At 53.7% G+C, this 16,707-nt stretch overlaps 1 long non-coding RNA gene across 35 annotated transcripts in view; it reads right to left on the bottom strand.

Annotated features, from left to right (window-relative positions):
• Positions 1-348: 348 nt before the first annotated feature.
• The window catches only part of LOC149122170 (uncharacterized), a 33,025-nt gene continuing 16,666 nt past the window's right edge, over positions 349-16,707 (bottom strand). For 9 of the 35 annotated variants that reach the window (XR_016221250.1, XR_016221233.1, XR_016221228.1 and 6 more), the window contains one exon: positions 349-16,597. This is a non-coding gene — a long non-coding RNA (uncharacterized LOC149122170). Of the gene's footprint in view, positions 16,601-16,707 lie in introns of all 35 variants that reach the window. The other 26 variants (XR_016221230.1, XR_016221242.1, XR_016221247.1 and 23 more) reach the window with 22 other exon arrangements.

Raw genomic sequence — 16,707 nt, 5'->3', positions numbered from 1 at the left:
CAGGCAGGCCACCGGACTCGTTCAGTTCCAGGGTGACTTCTTGGGGAGAGCTGGTGTCGGGACACAGCTCCCTCAGCCCTGGGCAGCCTGGCCCTGCTCAGGACAGCAACCCCCCAACTGATGTGGGGGTGCTGCCACACACCCAGATGGTGGACCCCTGAAGGCCTAGTGCCCCCACTGGCACCAAGGGCCCCTTCCTGGCCTGGGCTCCCTGTTCTCACGGACACCAGCCCTTCCCTTCCCATCTCAGTGCCCTGGGCTGAGATGGTTGTGGGATCATCCTGTGAGGCCTGGGCTTTGTGGGTTATGGGGCGACAGCGTTCTTTGACAAGAAGCACTGGAGACAAGTTTCAGTGAACATACCCATTTTATTAATGATCAGGCACACCTCTTAAAGGGCAGACAGAAGGGGCGTAGCTAATTCAGGGCAACACTAAGTCTATAGGATAGAGCCAATATTGGCCCTGCTAGGCTCCTCCATCAGCTTGAAGGTCACATAGACTGGAGCCTTCCTGATGGGCCTGGGCCACACCCGGAAGTATTTCCCTGACAGGCAATTACAGGGCCAGGGTGGGGGAAATGTGCCTGTGGCTTCTGCTGCCTGCCAGCAGTCAGGCTCATCTCCTGCATGGGCTGGGCAGGCAATCCCCCAGCTAGGGGCAGAATCACCCACATCACCCTGTCTGTATGGACAAAATCTCTGCCAGTAGTGTAGCCTTTCACTCAGCCAGGCCCATCAGGCCCCAGGCCTTTAATCCATTCCCAAAGAGGAGAGCTTAGTCTGACTGGCAGGTGGGCGTACAGATGTGGTCAGGTAGGGGCATGAGGGCGTGGTCTTCCAGCTCACAAACCTAATCCTATATGCCCGCCTACATCACAGCCCCTTCAGAGACTCCAGTCCCTTAATCCTAAGGGATGCTGAAGGCTGTAGAATCATCACATCTTCTATAGCTGCTTCCTGCTTATGAGGGGCGTAGTGCAGGCCCTGCCTTGCTGGGGCTGGGAGTCTCTGCCTAGCTCATCGAACAAGTTTGCTTTGTGAGCTGGAGCGGTCTCGGTCCCTGCCAATGTCTGTGTCCCCTGCATGGTCAGCTACTCCCAGAAGTTAAGTTCTGAAACAGATAAGCTTGTTAAGTAGCATCACAGAAGTGGAACAGGACCAAGAAGTGAACAAAAGTCCAGTGCCCCATAAGGTGGAAAGAATGTACCGCACAGACTCCCACATAGTGGGTGGTGACAGATTATAAACCCATTTCACTTGAGCGTAGAGGATTACAATAGAAAAACACATGAGGACTTGCATGTCAGTAGCAGCTCCCAGAGAGACTTGAGAGAGGCAGGCACAGGTGTCTGAAGGGACAGCAGCACTCTTGATGTGAGGACTGTCAAAGCTTTACTCTCTTTGCTGAAGGCCTCTACTTGGCTTACAGGAATAATCAGCTGTGTCTTGGAATTCTCCTGAGAAGACTTAAGAGGTAGAAGTTTCATCCTAACCTCACTGGGGTGGGCGTGCTCAGTAGCGCCTGGTGAAGTCCCTTCCATGTAAGCTATAACTGACCTGAAGAGGATCTTTCCAGGAATGCCCTCCTCAAGAATTCCTGATGTTGGAATTTTGTTAGCAGTGCCTTCGTTCCTTGGAACTCCTTTTGCAGCTCCCCGTCCAGCACAGTGTGTCTGCCTCAGGGCCTTTTAAAGCCATCTACAGAAGCGTGGAGTCCACATCACGGGATCCGTACTCTACAGAATCTTGCCATTCCCAGAAATATTCTCAGCTGTTTTGTGAGTCTGCGAAGGTCAAACATATGTAACATAGCTTCCCCTCTTAGACTGAGAGAGCACAGCTTTTTGCAGTCAGATCACATGCTGGGGAATCTACCTCCAGTTTAGATCCCTGAGCTTTGTTTGAAGTTCTGGATCCTCACTAGCCCAGACTTTGAGTTGAGTGGGATACAGAAGAAACTGTCCCATACGCAAAGTTTAGCAACACAGCAAGATGCATTGAAACGGCCGTCTTCTCCGTATCCCTGAGGCCTTTAACCACTCAGTACTCTGTATTCCACCCTATGTTATACATACAAGACAGGACTATGAGAGAGAGACATGGGTCGAAGAGTTCACATTGGAGACACTTAATAAACTTTAAGGAATTGCCTAAGAATACAGGCAATGGCATTTAGCACTTAGACATAAATAGAACCCATGACACCTGAGAGTGTAACACACTACACAAGGGAAATCTTTGGGAACGAGTTTTACCATTAATGCTAATGCTGTAGCTCTCTGAGGACAGAGGTCCTGCAGGGGAAGTTAGCACACAGTGACCCCTGCTGTTGATATAACAATTAACACTCTAATGCAGGAATCAGTGAGCACCCAGGCTCCTACATGAGCTTCCTAGGCTATGGAAGCCTTTTGAGTCCTCAAACTCTGTCAACATTCAGACAAGGCCACAAGCAGAGTGGAAGTTCTCTCCTCCCTTCAGAGAAAAGTACAGCCTTCTTTGATGACCACTTCTTTCCACTGGGGTCTCGCCCAGGGAGGTCCCGCATGTAGGAATGCTTTCTGCGCGAGTGTCCCGGGTTTCCATGCCTGAACTGCTCTCCTGGCCTTTTCAGCCAGACCAGGATGCCTCGAGGACTGACTAGGGGGTCACTGAGCGCTACTTCCAGCAACTGCCACTCTAGGAGTCTGTGGGACAGACTCCTTCCCACGTTGGAGCATTTACTCCTCTTTAATCCTATTCATTAATAGCAGTAAATACTTAATCCTACTGACAGGATCACTTTGTCACTTTTGCCGTCTAGCCCAAGGGGATTTGGGACCCCACTGCTAGGTTTAAAACTGTACCCTTAGAAGGAGGTCCGCAGGAATCCACGCAGGAATCCACAGCTTTACAGTTCCTTTGTAGGACCTGAGAAGACATAAACAGACACAGCTCTCTGCGAGCTTAATTATCCTTAAGCATTTGACTTGGATGCATTGCATTAGTTAGAATTCCTTTAACACTGGACCAAGCGATGTTTGTTCTGTAATACAGATACTACGGATTTCTATATAGATCACTCTAACAATCAGGTGTTCATTATATGCCAGACCCTGAGGGCCACCAACGTGGGGCAGAGTCTGTTGCCCATCTTCTTCATGCTGGGGTGGAGCATCTGCCATGTTTGATGCTCCGCCTCCCTGATGCTAACATGTTTCCAGGCAACCAAATCAGTTCTCCAACCTGGAATAACTGAAAGCAAGCTCGATTTGAAAATCAAAAGCCCAGGAACAGAGCTGAAATTCTCAGAACCTTTGTAAGCATCTGAGTTCTCCTGTTTCTGTTTTGAATACAAATTCTACAAGCCATGGAGTACCTGTGGCTTAGTCACTGCCCAGGCAGGGCTTCCTCCTCCCTCGGGAAATGCGCCTGGATGGGGGGAGACCCTATGAGTTCTAACAGGCGTTCTGGGACTTGCTTGGTCGCTGCATGCACCCGAGCGGGTCGAACCTGGGGAGAGGAGGGTCCAGGGTTTGGGATCCCACCTCTGCTTCCTCACTCTCCACCACTCCCCCCGGTGCATATATGCCAGGGCGCCCAACTTGGGCTTCCCTGGAGCGCCAGAAGGCCCAGCCCGCAGTGCTGTAGCAGCACGTGCTCTCCACCCCTGGCCCCACACCCTGTGTCTCCCAGCTAGGACCAGGCACCCAGGGCAGCCGCACTTCCCCATCAGAGCTCCCGCCCCCAGTCACGATCCCAGCATGGAGCGCAGATAATGGACAGGGTGAAAGATGGACAGATAAGCAACGTTAGAACATGTGGGCAGACCTCCCTAGAATGGGACGGTATTTCCTCTCTCCTAGCAGAGGGGGCCTGGGGCTGGTACACGGTGAGGGGCCCTAGAATGGGACGAGTGTACCATCTTCAACTAGCAGAGAGGGACTGGGGGCCTGACCACAGACGATGCCTCCTCATCTAGCAGGGAGGGCCCCACCCTCGCTCACCGTATACGTTGAGGTCCCTGTTTGGGCACCAGCTGCGGGCTTGTCCTGTGAGGCCACACACTGTGGGATGGTGGGGCAACAGCGTTCTTCCACAAGCACCAGAGACAAGATTGGCGACCATGCCCGTTTTATTAATGATCAAGCACACCTCTTAAAGTGCAAGCAGAAAGGGCATAGCTAGTTCAGGGCAACACTAATTGATAGGCTAGAGCCGATGTTGGCTCTGCTAGGCTCCTCCAATCAGTGTGAAGGTCACATAGGCTAGAGCCTTCTTCATGGGCCAGGGCCACACCCGGGAGCAGTTTCCCTGATGGGCAATGACAGGGCCCTATACCAGGCAGCAGGGGCGGGGAAATGTGCCTGTGGCTCCTGCCACCTGCCAGCAGTCTGGCTAACCTCCTCCACAAGCTAGGCAGACAATCCAAAAGCTAGGCATACAATCACCCACAGATAATGAAACTGGTTCCTCCCTGGCCCACTAGGGAGGCAGAAGTGTCTGATCAGGGACCTGTCCACACCTCTCCGCTTCCCTTGCTTTCCAGTGAGCAGAAGATACCCCAAGACAGCACCCCGGGGGCAAGGGTAAAGACAAGCCCTTGGCCATGGGCCAGTCATCTGGGAAGCAGAGCTGGGTGGAGGGGGCACGTGGGGCTCAGCAGTGGTTAGTGGGAACGCCATAAGGTCCTGTGATGCAGTACTTACACGACACCTGCTGAACACACTCACCTATCCTAGAACTGAGCCGCAGCTCAGGGGCATCTGCCTGTCGGCCGCCATGACTCATTGGCATGGTTGGGAGTGACCTGGCTGGAGCTCAGGGGCTCTGCCTTGAGGCAGGGGCAGCTTGGGTCAGAGGCCAGGCCACCGACGCTCCCCAGACAGAAGACCTGGGGCTCACGGTCTATGTCTTTTCTGGTTCCTTCCTTTGAGTGCACACAGAGCTCCGGAGCTCCATCTGAGGGCCACTCTCAGAGCCTGAAGCTGGGCTCACACCATCCTGTCTTGTTTTCCAGCACAAACAGGTGCACAGGATCCAGAAATGGGTGAAAATGATAAAGAATCATAGCAAATACCGCGGCAGCGAGAAGGTACCGTGGAGCTGAGGGCCCCTCGGGAACACTGAGAGCTGAGTTGGGGTTTGAGCAGTGCCCATTCCCATGCCAGGCACCGCCTGCCTCTCAGATGCCCAGGGGCAACTGTCCAGCCCCCAGGGACACAGGTCATGTGCACCCCTTCCCCATACACACAGGACACTGTCCTGGTAGAAAATCTGAAGTCACTGCTGAAGACAATCCCGGATGCAGGGCAGGTGTGGTTCCAGGAGCCCTGTAGGGGGCAGTCAGTGCATGGTGCAGCCAGTGCCCCTGACCCTTGGTCCCCAGTCACTGTGGGTCATAAGACCCCTTCTGGGCAGATCCTCCCTCTGCCAATACACACGGAGCCCCTGGCTTCTCCCTCCCCAAGTGGCCACGTGCACCACTCACTGGAGGCTCCTCTTTCCTGCAGTTTCATCGAAGAGGCTGTAAAGGAATCCCTGCCCAGGTATGGGAAGGTGTGGGCCCTGATGCTGGTCACCCACAACAAGAAGGCTGAGAATCCGGGCAAATAAAGGTACAGCTCTACACTCAGCCCAAGGGGGCCCGGCCTGCTCGGGCCTGGTCAGGAGCCTGAGCCTCCGTGGTCTGGTCACTGGGCCCTCAGGAACCTCCTCCCTATCCTGCCTTCCTCTCCCCGGGTCCTCCTCAGGGCCTTCTCCACGTCTCCCCAGACCCAGCTGGGCCATCTAGGCTCCCTGCCTGGGGACTGGCCCTTCTCTCTGCTGAGCTCAGCTGGGCAGCTTGCCACAAGAACAGCACACAGGAATTGCTGGTCCATGATGGGTGGTGTCTCCCAATTTGAGATCACAATGGTGTGTTGAAGTGACTCTCTACAGGCTCCGTGCTCACAGGCCCTCCCACATCTGCTGCTGCTTTCACCTGACTTGCTCCCCCTGGCCTTGCCCTTGCCTGGAGTGGCTTGTCTAACGGTCACACTCAGCTCTCAGCTGCTTCTGGCAATGCAGATGGCTCTCATGACGCCGGCTGCCATCAGGGAGCAGGGCCCAGCTGTGTGGCCAACCCTGTGCTCCCCGAAGTCTTGAGATTGGGGCTGGCCCTGGGAGCTGGGCCTGAGGACAGTCATTGCCCAGGGGCAACTCAAACCCAAGGGCGCTTTCCAATGTCTTGCTATTGATGGGCCCCTCCAGGAGGGGGCAGCATTCACCACTGGTCTGGGTGTAGCAGGGCCTGAGATGCAGGGAGGAGGATCTGAAGCCTGGCTGGGGTGCAGACTGATTCTCTGCTGAGAAGTGCTGGGGGCAGGCAGGGGGAGTGCACAGGGACCTTCAGAGCCCCTGTCTCATGCAGACAATTCGGGGTCTCAGTGGCCCCTTCTGCAGGGATCCTGGGCACTGGGGGGGACGTCAGCCAGAAGAGCTGCTGTGGATTGGAGAAATTTGTGGCAATGGGGCTTTGCTGCTCCTGAGGCAGGCCCCTCCCCCTTGCCCCCGCCCTGCAGGAGATGAAAGAACAGGACAGGCTGTACCCAAACCAATTCCAGCAGATCCACTCCACTGTTACGGGGACTTTAAGAAGTCACCTGATGCTCAGAGAACGATATGGAATCAAGTGAGGCCTCGGGGCCTCAGGGCCTCAGGGGTGGGGTGAGCAAGGGTCCCTGGGACAACTGGGGTTCCTAGGAGAGACTCACATACAAACCTAGAGCAAAAATCCCTTTTGGGAAAAAAAAATGGGGCCATGGGCCTTTTTTATATCATATAAACTTTCCAAAAGACACTGTGGGAGAGGATGAAATGAACACACACAAGAGGAGACAACATTAGCAATCTATCTAATGAAGGTATTATTTCCAGACCATTCAGAGAGCCCTTCAACTCACTAACGAGGAAGCAGTGCACAGCCTCCCGGCGCCCCGGGGACACGGGCTCATAGGACCCCTTCATGAAAGCACACACAATTCACCTCCTCAACGCGTGAACACACGCTTAGTACCTGAACCACAGTGGGGCACCATGCACAGCTGTGAGAACTGGGGATCTGAAATCACGGAGGATGCTGGGTGCAGGCGTGTTACCTGTGTTACTGCTGAATCCTAAAATGGGATTCAGCGAGAGGCAGGACAAGGCTCGGGCCTGGGCTGACCCGGATGCATCTCGGGTGCATTCTGCTGAGAGGAAGCGTCCCTCTAAGACTACACGTGCTGTGATCCACTCATACGACATCTGCAAGAGGCCGTGCCCTGGGACAGAGAAGAGGACAGTTTGGCCTAAGGAGGGGGAGTTTGGGAAGTTTTGTCACTGAGGGCCCGTGGGCAGCTCATAGGTGACGGGATTGCTCCCTACGAGGCTGCAGTGGTGCATGGGAGGCTGACTCTCCATGGAGTGAGACCCACGGGATGGTACCTCCCTCAGTGGACGCCCTCCTGTGCAATCTGAACACACAGCTCGGGAAGTGAAACTGCACACAACTGCATCCCTGAGATGTGTGCATGTCATTGCAGGCAGCGCTCACCCACACGGTGGACCACACGCAGGTGCCCTGATGACATCACTGCTCATGAGCAGAGTGTCACAGGCCCTGTGTGTGGCTGTGAGGCTCTGTTAGGCAGAGCCACACTGAGCCTCGGCAGCACAGGACGCACAGCCTCTGTCCTCTCTCTTCCAGCCAACGCGCCTTATTCCAAGTGCTCATGGCCTATTCTGTTCATAATCACTTGAGTCTTCTGGGATCTTATCACAGGTGCTATCCTGGCAGTCCCTGCAGGGTGTCCTGCTCACAGAGATCCCTTTCTGGTCTGAGCAGTCTCTCTATTCCACAACTCAGAGACAGAGAGGCAGAGGCCAGGGTCACGCCCTTCTTCGATAGAACTCAATTCGGTGAACAGAAGGGCAGCCTTCTGATGATCTCCCGACCCTAGGAGCTTGGCAGGGGTGGGATGCCCCTCCCAGGACTAGTGCCCCACCAGTCAGGTGGGAGTGGACATGAGCTGTGTGACTTTGCAGTGGTTATGAAAGTCAAGTCTGGGCCCCGCTGATGCCTTTGCACCTGTCAGACATGCGGCAGGTGCCAAGGGCCTGAATCCCACTCCACACCGTGCCACTGCCACAACCACCCACTCAGACCTTTCCAATGAGGGGAGCAGGTGCAGGACTCCATGGGTGATCCTCCAAGGCCTGGGCATCCCCATCCCCCTGACCTGCCACTGACCAACTCTGCCTGGAGCCCTGGGGCCTGGCACTCAGGAAGCCCAGCCTGCACCCATGACAGAGGCACACTTCCCTGTTCCGGCCCTGGCCTGGTGCACTTCCTGGCTTACTTCTCCCTCATGTGAGAAAGGGCCAACAGGTCACCTGTGGCACTCACGTATCCAGCAGCTACCATGGGTGTGGAGCCTGGATTCTTACAGCAGCCTGGCCCATCCTGACATCTTGGGGGTACAAGGTGTCCTTGCTTCTGGTCTCCCCCCTGTGCTGCATGAGCTCAGGCCCTGTAGGATTCTCCAGGAACACTGAGACGTGGGCTCCAATTCTTAGGATGCCGACACCAAGTGGCAGGATTCAGGCTGAGGGGGAGGCCGGAGGGGCTGCTTCCTCAATCTTCCTGGGCCCTTCAGTGGGCGACCCTGATCTCCTTGAGAAGTGGGCCATCCCAGGAGAGTTCATTTTGCCAGGGGAGGTCAGCTAGAGGCATTCTGGGATCTGGCAGGAGGTGAGCTATGGCCAGGACCTGAGCCATGTGGCGGTGCTCTTGCTGACATAGATGAGTGAGGAATTTTTTCTAGGTGCTGATCCAGTTCATGGAGAACCACAAACACGGGATGCACAGTAGGTGGGTGGCGTGTGGGGCCCAGTGCATGCAAGACCATGCACGGCCCTCACTGGCTCCTGAGTGTGCAGGACACTGTCCCTGTGGGGGCACTTCCTAGAAGCCAGGACTGACTGAGGAATCCTAGACTGAACCAGACCACTTCTCTAACATTCAAAGGCCTTGGAGCCTAGCCACGGCCATCCTGGGTGTTGGAACCTTCAGAACAAGGGGTCCTGTGCTAACCCACGTGACACAGGTCCCCAGTGTCCCTTCTGCCTCACAAACTCTTTGCTTCCTCTCAAGCACAGAGCCACACCCAGGGAACATGCAGAAGGCAGCATCCCCTGTGGGGTCATCCATCCTTGCTCTGTGTCTGAATGGTCAGGAGGCACCCAGTCTGCCTACACTCACCCCAGCAGTCTCCAGGGGGAAGCCTGCTTAGGCTGCACACAGTCACCCACCTGCACCCACCGCCCTCTGCAGGTGCTCTGCCATGGCCAAGTTCATTTCCACCTGCTTCTGTTAGTGCATCCCCTGACCCTCAGTGCTCAGAAACACCCCACCCCAGTCTTTGGTTCTCCAGCTTCCTATGTGTGTGTGTTTGTGTGTGGGGTGCATGGCTGATACTCCTCAGGTTTCTACAAACCGCACTCCCCAAAACTGGAAAGACTGCAGCAACATCTTGAACATATCATGCATCGCCCACTCCCCTCCCTGCAGAAACACCTGGTAAGTAAAACATCTTGTCTCCTCCCGGGGGCTCTGTGCTCCTGGAGGGGAGGACAGAAAGGGGTCCTGTCTCCTTCCTGGGCCAGGGGAGGCCATGTCCTCACCAAGGCTTCCTTGGTTACTGGGGTCTGCATCAGTTTGGGTGTTGGTTTGTTTTCTAGCACTTGGTCTTCCAGAGTTTGCGTAGATTGAAGGGAGATGCTGTCCCCAGGGAAGAGTGGGAGATAGGAACTGTGTCCCTTCAGGAACCTGCATGTCTGTGGGGGAGGGGGTGAACCTGGTGCTGGGCTTCTGCACCCGGGGGCTCAGACTAGAGGGAGTCAGGCCTGCTCCGTGGGCCCTGACCTCCCCCTGCCTCTTCTTAGGAGGAGGATGTGTGTCTCGGGGACTTCACGGCCCACTGGTTTACTCAGTGCCTTCTGGAAGGGGTAAGAGCCCCTGGGGATCTCTGCCCACAGAAGCTCCTGTCCCAGTGTCTGGCTATCCTGTCCTAGTTTCATGTGGCCCTGAGCAGAGCTGAGCTCCCCCAGCCCCAGCAGACAAAGGAGGGACCCTGCTGTGCAGACAAGACAGGCCCTGCTCTGAGGAGCCTGGTCCAAGCAGGCAAGGAGGGGACAGGTCCAAGCAGGACGTATCCTGCAAAGCGTCTCCCAGTAGCACATCCCTGCCCCCATAGCTCCAAAGGCCAAGATCAGCACTGAGGACATGCAGGCACTGGGAGCAGACCAGGGGTCTCGTATCCTACCCAGAGATGAAGCAGGCTCTACCAAGGTTTGGCCTCCACATGGCTCTGAGGAAAGACATGGAGGAGGAGGAGAATTGTGAAGAAGGCAGCCCAGAGCCCCTTGGCCTTAGGTTCTGCTGTGAGGGCGCAGAGTCTCCACGTGTTACCACCCTTCCGAGACTCCAGAGAGCTTGTGGGGGAGGGGAGGGCTGTGCCAGTGTGCCAGTTTCCCTAACCTGAGCTGGCAGGACAGAGGGAAGACGACTCTTCTGATGCTGGCAGCCGGGAGGGCCTGTGGATGTGGGCTCCTCCACAGGCTTCGGAGCCCCCAGAACCAGGGCCCATGCAGGCCGTCCCAGCCTGGGGGCCACAGCTGAAGACTCCCTACCTGCATGGCAGCCCCTCGCACTCTGGGGACAGTCACGGGTTGGAGCCGGCCAGAGCCAGCCCTGTGCTGCGAGACCAGGCCTTGTGCCCTCCCTGGCCCGAGGCCTCCTTACCTCCTACTCCATGGGGCACCTGGATGATGGGTGCCTCCTGGAAGAGGCTGAGCCCACCATGTGTCCTGCCCAGGCTGGACAGCAGCCTGCCGTTCTTTACACAGAGTCCTCTACGCTGGATTGAGCCCCCACCCACCCAGTGGCCCTCCCCCGCCTCTTCCTGGGGCCAGGACAGAGGGGTGTCAGGACTGCTGTGGGCACCTCCATCGCTGGAAGGTGATAGCATAGTGCCTATAGCTACTGGACTGTTCCCACCCCCACCCTCAAGGAGAACCTTTAGGCCTTTATTCTTGATGCTGACGTGTATTCAATTGTTCCTATGTATTAAAGTGTTAGATTGGAACATGTCTGCTCCAGTTTTGTGACCCCCAGAGCCCAGCTTCAGCAGGGCTTCTCTGTGTTTCTGACGAGTGTTGGAGGCTCCACAGCCCCCACCCCAGGCAGAGATCTGCACAGCACCCTGAAGCTAATTTCTGAGATTCACCTGTGCCCTCCAGGGGGCTGAGTCAGGGCTGGGAGAGCAGCAGCCGTGAGCACCCACCAACAGATGTAAAGGATGATTAAAACCAGAATTCAGAAACCCTTCCAAAAGTAGATAAGAAGAAGCACCTGCCATCTGATGTCAGGGCACCAGTACGAGCCTGATGTGAAAATAAGACTACATCATACAGAAAACTACAAACAAGCATCACCTGCAAATATACAAAAATTATCAGCAAACGGAATCCAGCGTAATAAAAGGTTTACACACTCTGATTAACTGAGCATAATTCCAGGAATGCAAGGATGGTAAACACGACAGGGCAATCAATGTAATAAACAGAATAAGGACACACACATAAGCCTTTAGAGACATAGCAAATGCATCTGAGAAAACTGAATATGTCTCTCCCCTCAAACACAAGCACATAGAACTCCTAATAAACATGACCAGAAAAGATCTTCACCATGAAACACTACAGTCAAATTCTTCACCGTCAAACATAAAGCAAAGATTCTAAAGTGTACACAAGAGAAACATCAGACTATATTAAGAGGATCTCCAATTATAATCACATCTGAATTCTCATCAGAAACCCAGTATGGGCTAGGAGAAAGTGGTGAGATCTATTCCAAGCCATAAGAGAAAAGTTGTCAACCCAGAATACTAAACCTTGCAAAGCTCTAATTCATGAATGAAGGTGAAATAAAAAATTAGAGGGTGCTGGTGCTAGTCCCAGCTGCTCCTCTTCCATTACAGCTCTCCGCTATAGCCTGGGATATCAGTAGAAGATGGCCCAGGTCCTTGGGCCCCTGCACCCATGTGGGAGACCCGGAAGAAACTCCTGGATCTTGACTGGAACAGCTCCGGCCATTACGGCCATCTGGAGAGAGAACCAGTGGTTGGAAGACCTCTGTCTCGACCTCTCTCTGTAACTCTTTCAAATAAATCTTCAAAAAAAATTGGTTCAACGTAGATACAATGGATTGATTCTCAGAAGGAAACAAACCGCTAAAAAACTCCAGTAAAACTAGAAACTCTGAATATACTTACTCTTTCTTTTTTTCATTTATTTTAAAAACAGAGTTATAGAGAGAGGTAGGGACAGAGAGAGGTCTTCCATTCGCTTGTCTGAATATACTTATAATTTGGAAAGAGATTGCTGTAGCAGGAAAAAAATTTAAAAAAAAAATACATGAAGAAAAGTCCAGGTCCAGATGGTTCCACAGGAGAAAACTCCCATTTAAAGGATAATTAAAGTCCTTGATTCGCAAACCCTTCCAAAAAGAGATGAAGAGGAAAAACATTCCATTTTATTCCAACAGACCACCATTAGCCCAAAATCGAACACAAACAGATCATAAAGAAAATGGCACACAAATATCCATTATGAATATATCCCATTCCTCAACAAAAGATTACCAAACCCTATCCAGGAGTACAAAAAAGGTTTGCATACTCTGTGCAACTGGGAGTTACTCCAGGAATGCAAGGATGGCTTCCATATGAAAATCAATGTATCATAGAACAGAATCAACATGGGAAAAGCCCACAAAGCACCCCTATAGACAGAGAAAACCTATTTCACAAAACTTAGTTACCTTGAGATAGTAAAGAAATCATCTAATTAGGAATGAAGGCCAACCTTGGCCGGACAATGGTCTGTCATGAAAAACGCACACAGCACAGCATCACACCGAATGCAGTAACCAGAAACCGTCCTCGGAGCCCAGGAAACAGACAAGCATGTTCGCTCCTACTCCTGGGTCAGGGGGCTCAGAGGTCTAGAGCAGGGTGGCTGGGCCATCAACAAGGACACAAAGGGGAACACGGGCCGTTCTGGGAGCAGGCAGAGCCACCTCTGCTCTCCACAGCTGCTCGCACACTGGGCAAAGTTCCAGGGTCCGCACAGCACCACCGCGACTCCGCCCATGCCCTGCTCCCTGCAGGACCCCAGAGCAACAGGCAAGGTGCAGAGGCCTGGCCCAAGCCAGCAGGGAAGCCCCCAGCAGGAACCCGGGACGCCCCCCTCACTCACCACAGGGAGCCCCGTTGTGCTTGCTGGACAGAGGCCCGCGAAGGCCTTTGCTTCAACGCCGCCTCGGGCCTAGAGCACTAGGCTCACCCGTGGGAGCCGCCGCCCAGCGCCCTGCTCCACCCACGATGCCCCCTGCAGTTCCCATGGAGCACCCAGGAAGCCAGTGGCCTCGGTGTGGTGAGGGCGCTGTGGCCTGCGCTGAGACCCAGCACACACAATGGCTGCCTCCACCCACCCGGGCCGCCTGTCCTGAGAGGGGAGAAACCGGAAGTTCCCAGGGCCACTTCCCGGAAGCCAGTGGTGCCCACGAGGAGGAGGCAGTGGCACTGCAGGGGCTGGCGTGGGGGTAGTAGGTTCAGGCTCCACCTGGGGCGCCTACATCCCCTATGGGCACCAGTTTGAGTCCCAGGGCTCCACTTCTGATCCAGCTCCCTGCTAATGGCCTGGGAAAGCAGTGAGAGATGGCCCAAGGGCTTGGGCCCCTGCACCCACATGGGACCTGGAAGACTTGTGTGGCCATTTGAGAGGGATCCAGCAGATAAAGACTCTGCCTTCCAAATAACGAAATAAAGCTTAAAAAAAAATAAAGAAATGAACACCTGTGCATGGAATTCAAAATTTTTCATACCAAATAAACTTATCTCTCTTTCATTATTGCTTTTCATCTGAAAGGCTCACCACACACACACACACACACACACACAGACTTGCATCCACTTCTTCACTCTCCGGTGTCTGCAATAACCAGGGCTGTGCCAGGCCGAAGCCAGGACCTGGAACTCCATCTAGATCTCTCAGGTTGGTGGCAGCGACTCCAGTACTAGAGCCAGCCATCTGCTGCCCCCCAGGGTATAAACTCCCAAGGAGGTGGAAGAGGAGGAGAACTGGGAATTGACCCTGGGCACTCTGACATGGATGCAGGCTTCCCAAGATGTAACTGCTGTGCCAGGGCCCATCCTAAACTTCTCTTTTAAATTCATTGTTCTCGGGGCTGGGATCATGGCACAGCAGGTGAAGCCACTGTCTGCCATGCTGGCATCCCTTACGGACACTGGTATGAGACTTGGCTGCTCAACTTCTGATTCAGCTCCTTGGGAATCTGTCTGAAAAGCAGGAGAAAATGGCCCAAGACTCTGGGCCCAGATGGAGTTCCAGACCTCAGCTTTCAGCTTGGCCCAGGCCTGGCCATGTGACTATTTGGGGAGGAAACCAGTATACCAGTGGATGTAGGAAGACAGTTTCTCTCTCTCTCACACACACGCACACGCACACACACACGAACACACACAATCCAATCTGTAGCTCTGAATTCAAATACACAAATAACCTTAAAAACATAAAATCAAATAGGGGCCAGCATTCTGGCATGATGGGTAAAGCTGCCGCCTGTGGTGCCAGCATCCCATGTGGGCACCGGTTCCGGTCTTGGCTATTCTGCTTCCAATCCAGCTCCCTCCTTGCCCTGGAGGGCAGTGGAGGATGGCTCGGGTGCTTGGGTCCTTGTATTCCTGTGGGGGACCTGGGGAGGCTCCTGGCTCCTGACTTCGGATTGGTCTGGCTTTGACTGTTGCAGCTACTTATGGAGTGGACCAGCAGATGGAGGACCTCTCCCTCTCTCTCTCTCTCTGTCTCTCTCCCTCCCTCACTCCCTCTCTCTTTCAAATAAATACCTATTTTAAAAAAGCAAATTGATAATAACATTACTAGGTGAATGATATTCAAAGAATTCAAAATATTCAGTACATTTTCTATGAAAATCTAAAAGACTCTGGGGTGCAGAAATTTAAAAAAGAAAACAGGAATCGCTCTTCTTAGATCAGGAAGAAGACTAACGGTTTTGCTCTTGTTACTTCTGATCAACATGCTGTAGTGCTGTTAATATAACAATACTCCCCGAATTCCCTACACAAATCACACAATTCCTTCCAAGCTCTAGTGCCCTTTCTTCAAACTTGATGTACGGATGCCAAAATTCATACAGAGAGGTAAGGAACCCAGTAGGAGCAAAGCAGTTTTGAAAATAAAAGATACTGTTAGAAGATTCACATTTCCCAATATCAAAACTTAGTCCCAGGGCCTGTGCGTGTGGCATAGGAGGTAAAGCCGCTGCTTGCGGCGGCTGCATACCAGGCGGGCAAGGGTTTGAGTCCAAGTGCTCCACTTCTGATGCGGCTCCCGGCTACTGTGCCTGGGAAACAGCAGAGGATGGCCCAAGTATTTAGGGCCCTGCCCTATGTGTGAGACCTCCATGAAGCTCCTGGCTTTGACCGTCCCAGTAGCCACTGTGGCCATTTGGAATGAACCAGTGGATAGAAGAACTCTGTCTGTCTTAACTCTGCCTTTCAAATTGTCGCTCCCCCTCTTCCTGGAGGAATGACACAGGACCCTGCGTTGTTCTTTTCTCTGCTCGGCCCTTCCCGGGTTTGCTGCTGGTTCTTCCCGGGTTGGCTGCCGTCCCTTCCACCTCCGTGGAAGGGCAGTTCCCCCTGCCACATTCCCCACTTCCACGGGGGAGCAGCACACCGCCGGCCAGCTTTCTCGGGGGCTGCACAGGTGTTCCTTCAGATAGATGTTCCTGGTGCATGTTGTCTCTCTCCTCCTTTATAGTCCTCTTCCACCAATCCCAACTCTGCTGCCCACACGCCGAGTACGCTGCTCTCCTCCAATCAGGAGCAGTTCCTACAGTATTTTGGTTGAACTGGAGGCAGCTGTGTAGAAGCTGTTTCTCCCTTCTCAGCGCCATATTGTGGGAGAGCAGATGCATAGAATAAGTCTTAATTCCAGTAACTTAGTCTAGTCCGGGTTGCTCCCCACACAAATAAATCAATCTTTAAAAAACATTAGAAACAAAAAAATGGTCTTCAGCAGTGCCACTGCAGGCAAAAAAGGAAGTGAAAAGCAACCATCCTGGGAGAGGCAGAATCACCCCTGTTCTCCCCTAGCATGAGCTCACATTCAGAAAAGTGCTAAGCAATCCACAGCAGTGGTAGAACTCCCAGCATGCCCAGCACAGCGGCAGAATCAAAGAGCAATATGCAAAGAAGAATGGCATGGCACAGGCTGACAGGGAGGAATCACAAACGGAAACTAGAAGTCTTCCTCACTCACCTTAAAAGGTCTCTATGCTGGATCAGAGAAACAGGTCCACGATTTTCCACTTCGCACGCTGCTTCAGCCCAGAGCCCGAGGCTCAGGCAGAGGTAGCAGCCGACCATGGACCTGAGAGCAGCTGGGCCCGGTGGCTTCCATGGAGCACCAATGGGAAGCAGCTGGCTGCTGGAAGAACCACCACACATGGTGCTAGGTACAAAGGCCTTGGTGAAAACGATCTCAAACAAGGAGGCTGCACACACATTCCCTGGGGAGGAATCCACCCCATGAGG

The sequence above is a fragment of the Oryctolagus cuniculus genome, chromosome 15 (genome assembly GCF_051225735.1).
Source record: "Oryctolagus cuniculus isolate XC-2025 breed Fujian yellow rabbit chromosome 15, ASM5122573v1, whole genome shotgun sequence".
Lineage (NCBI taxonomy): Eukaryota > Metazoa > Chordata > Mammalia > Lagomorpha > Leporidae > Oryctolagus > Oryctolagus cuniculus.
This window is presented reverse-complemented; position numbering and strand designations above follow the sequence as displayed.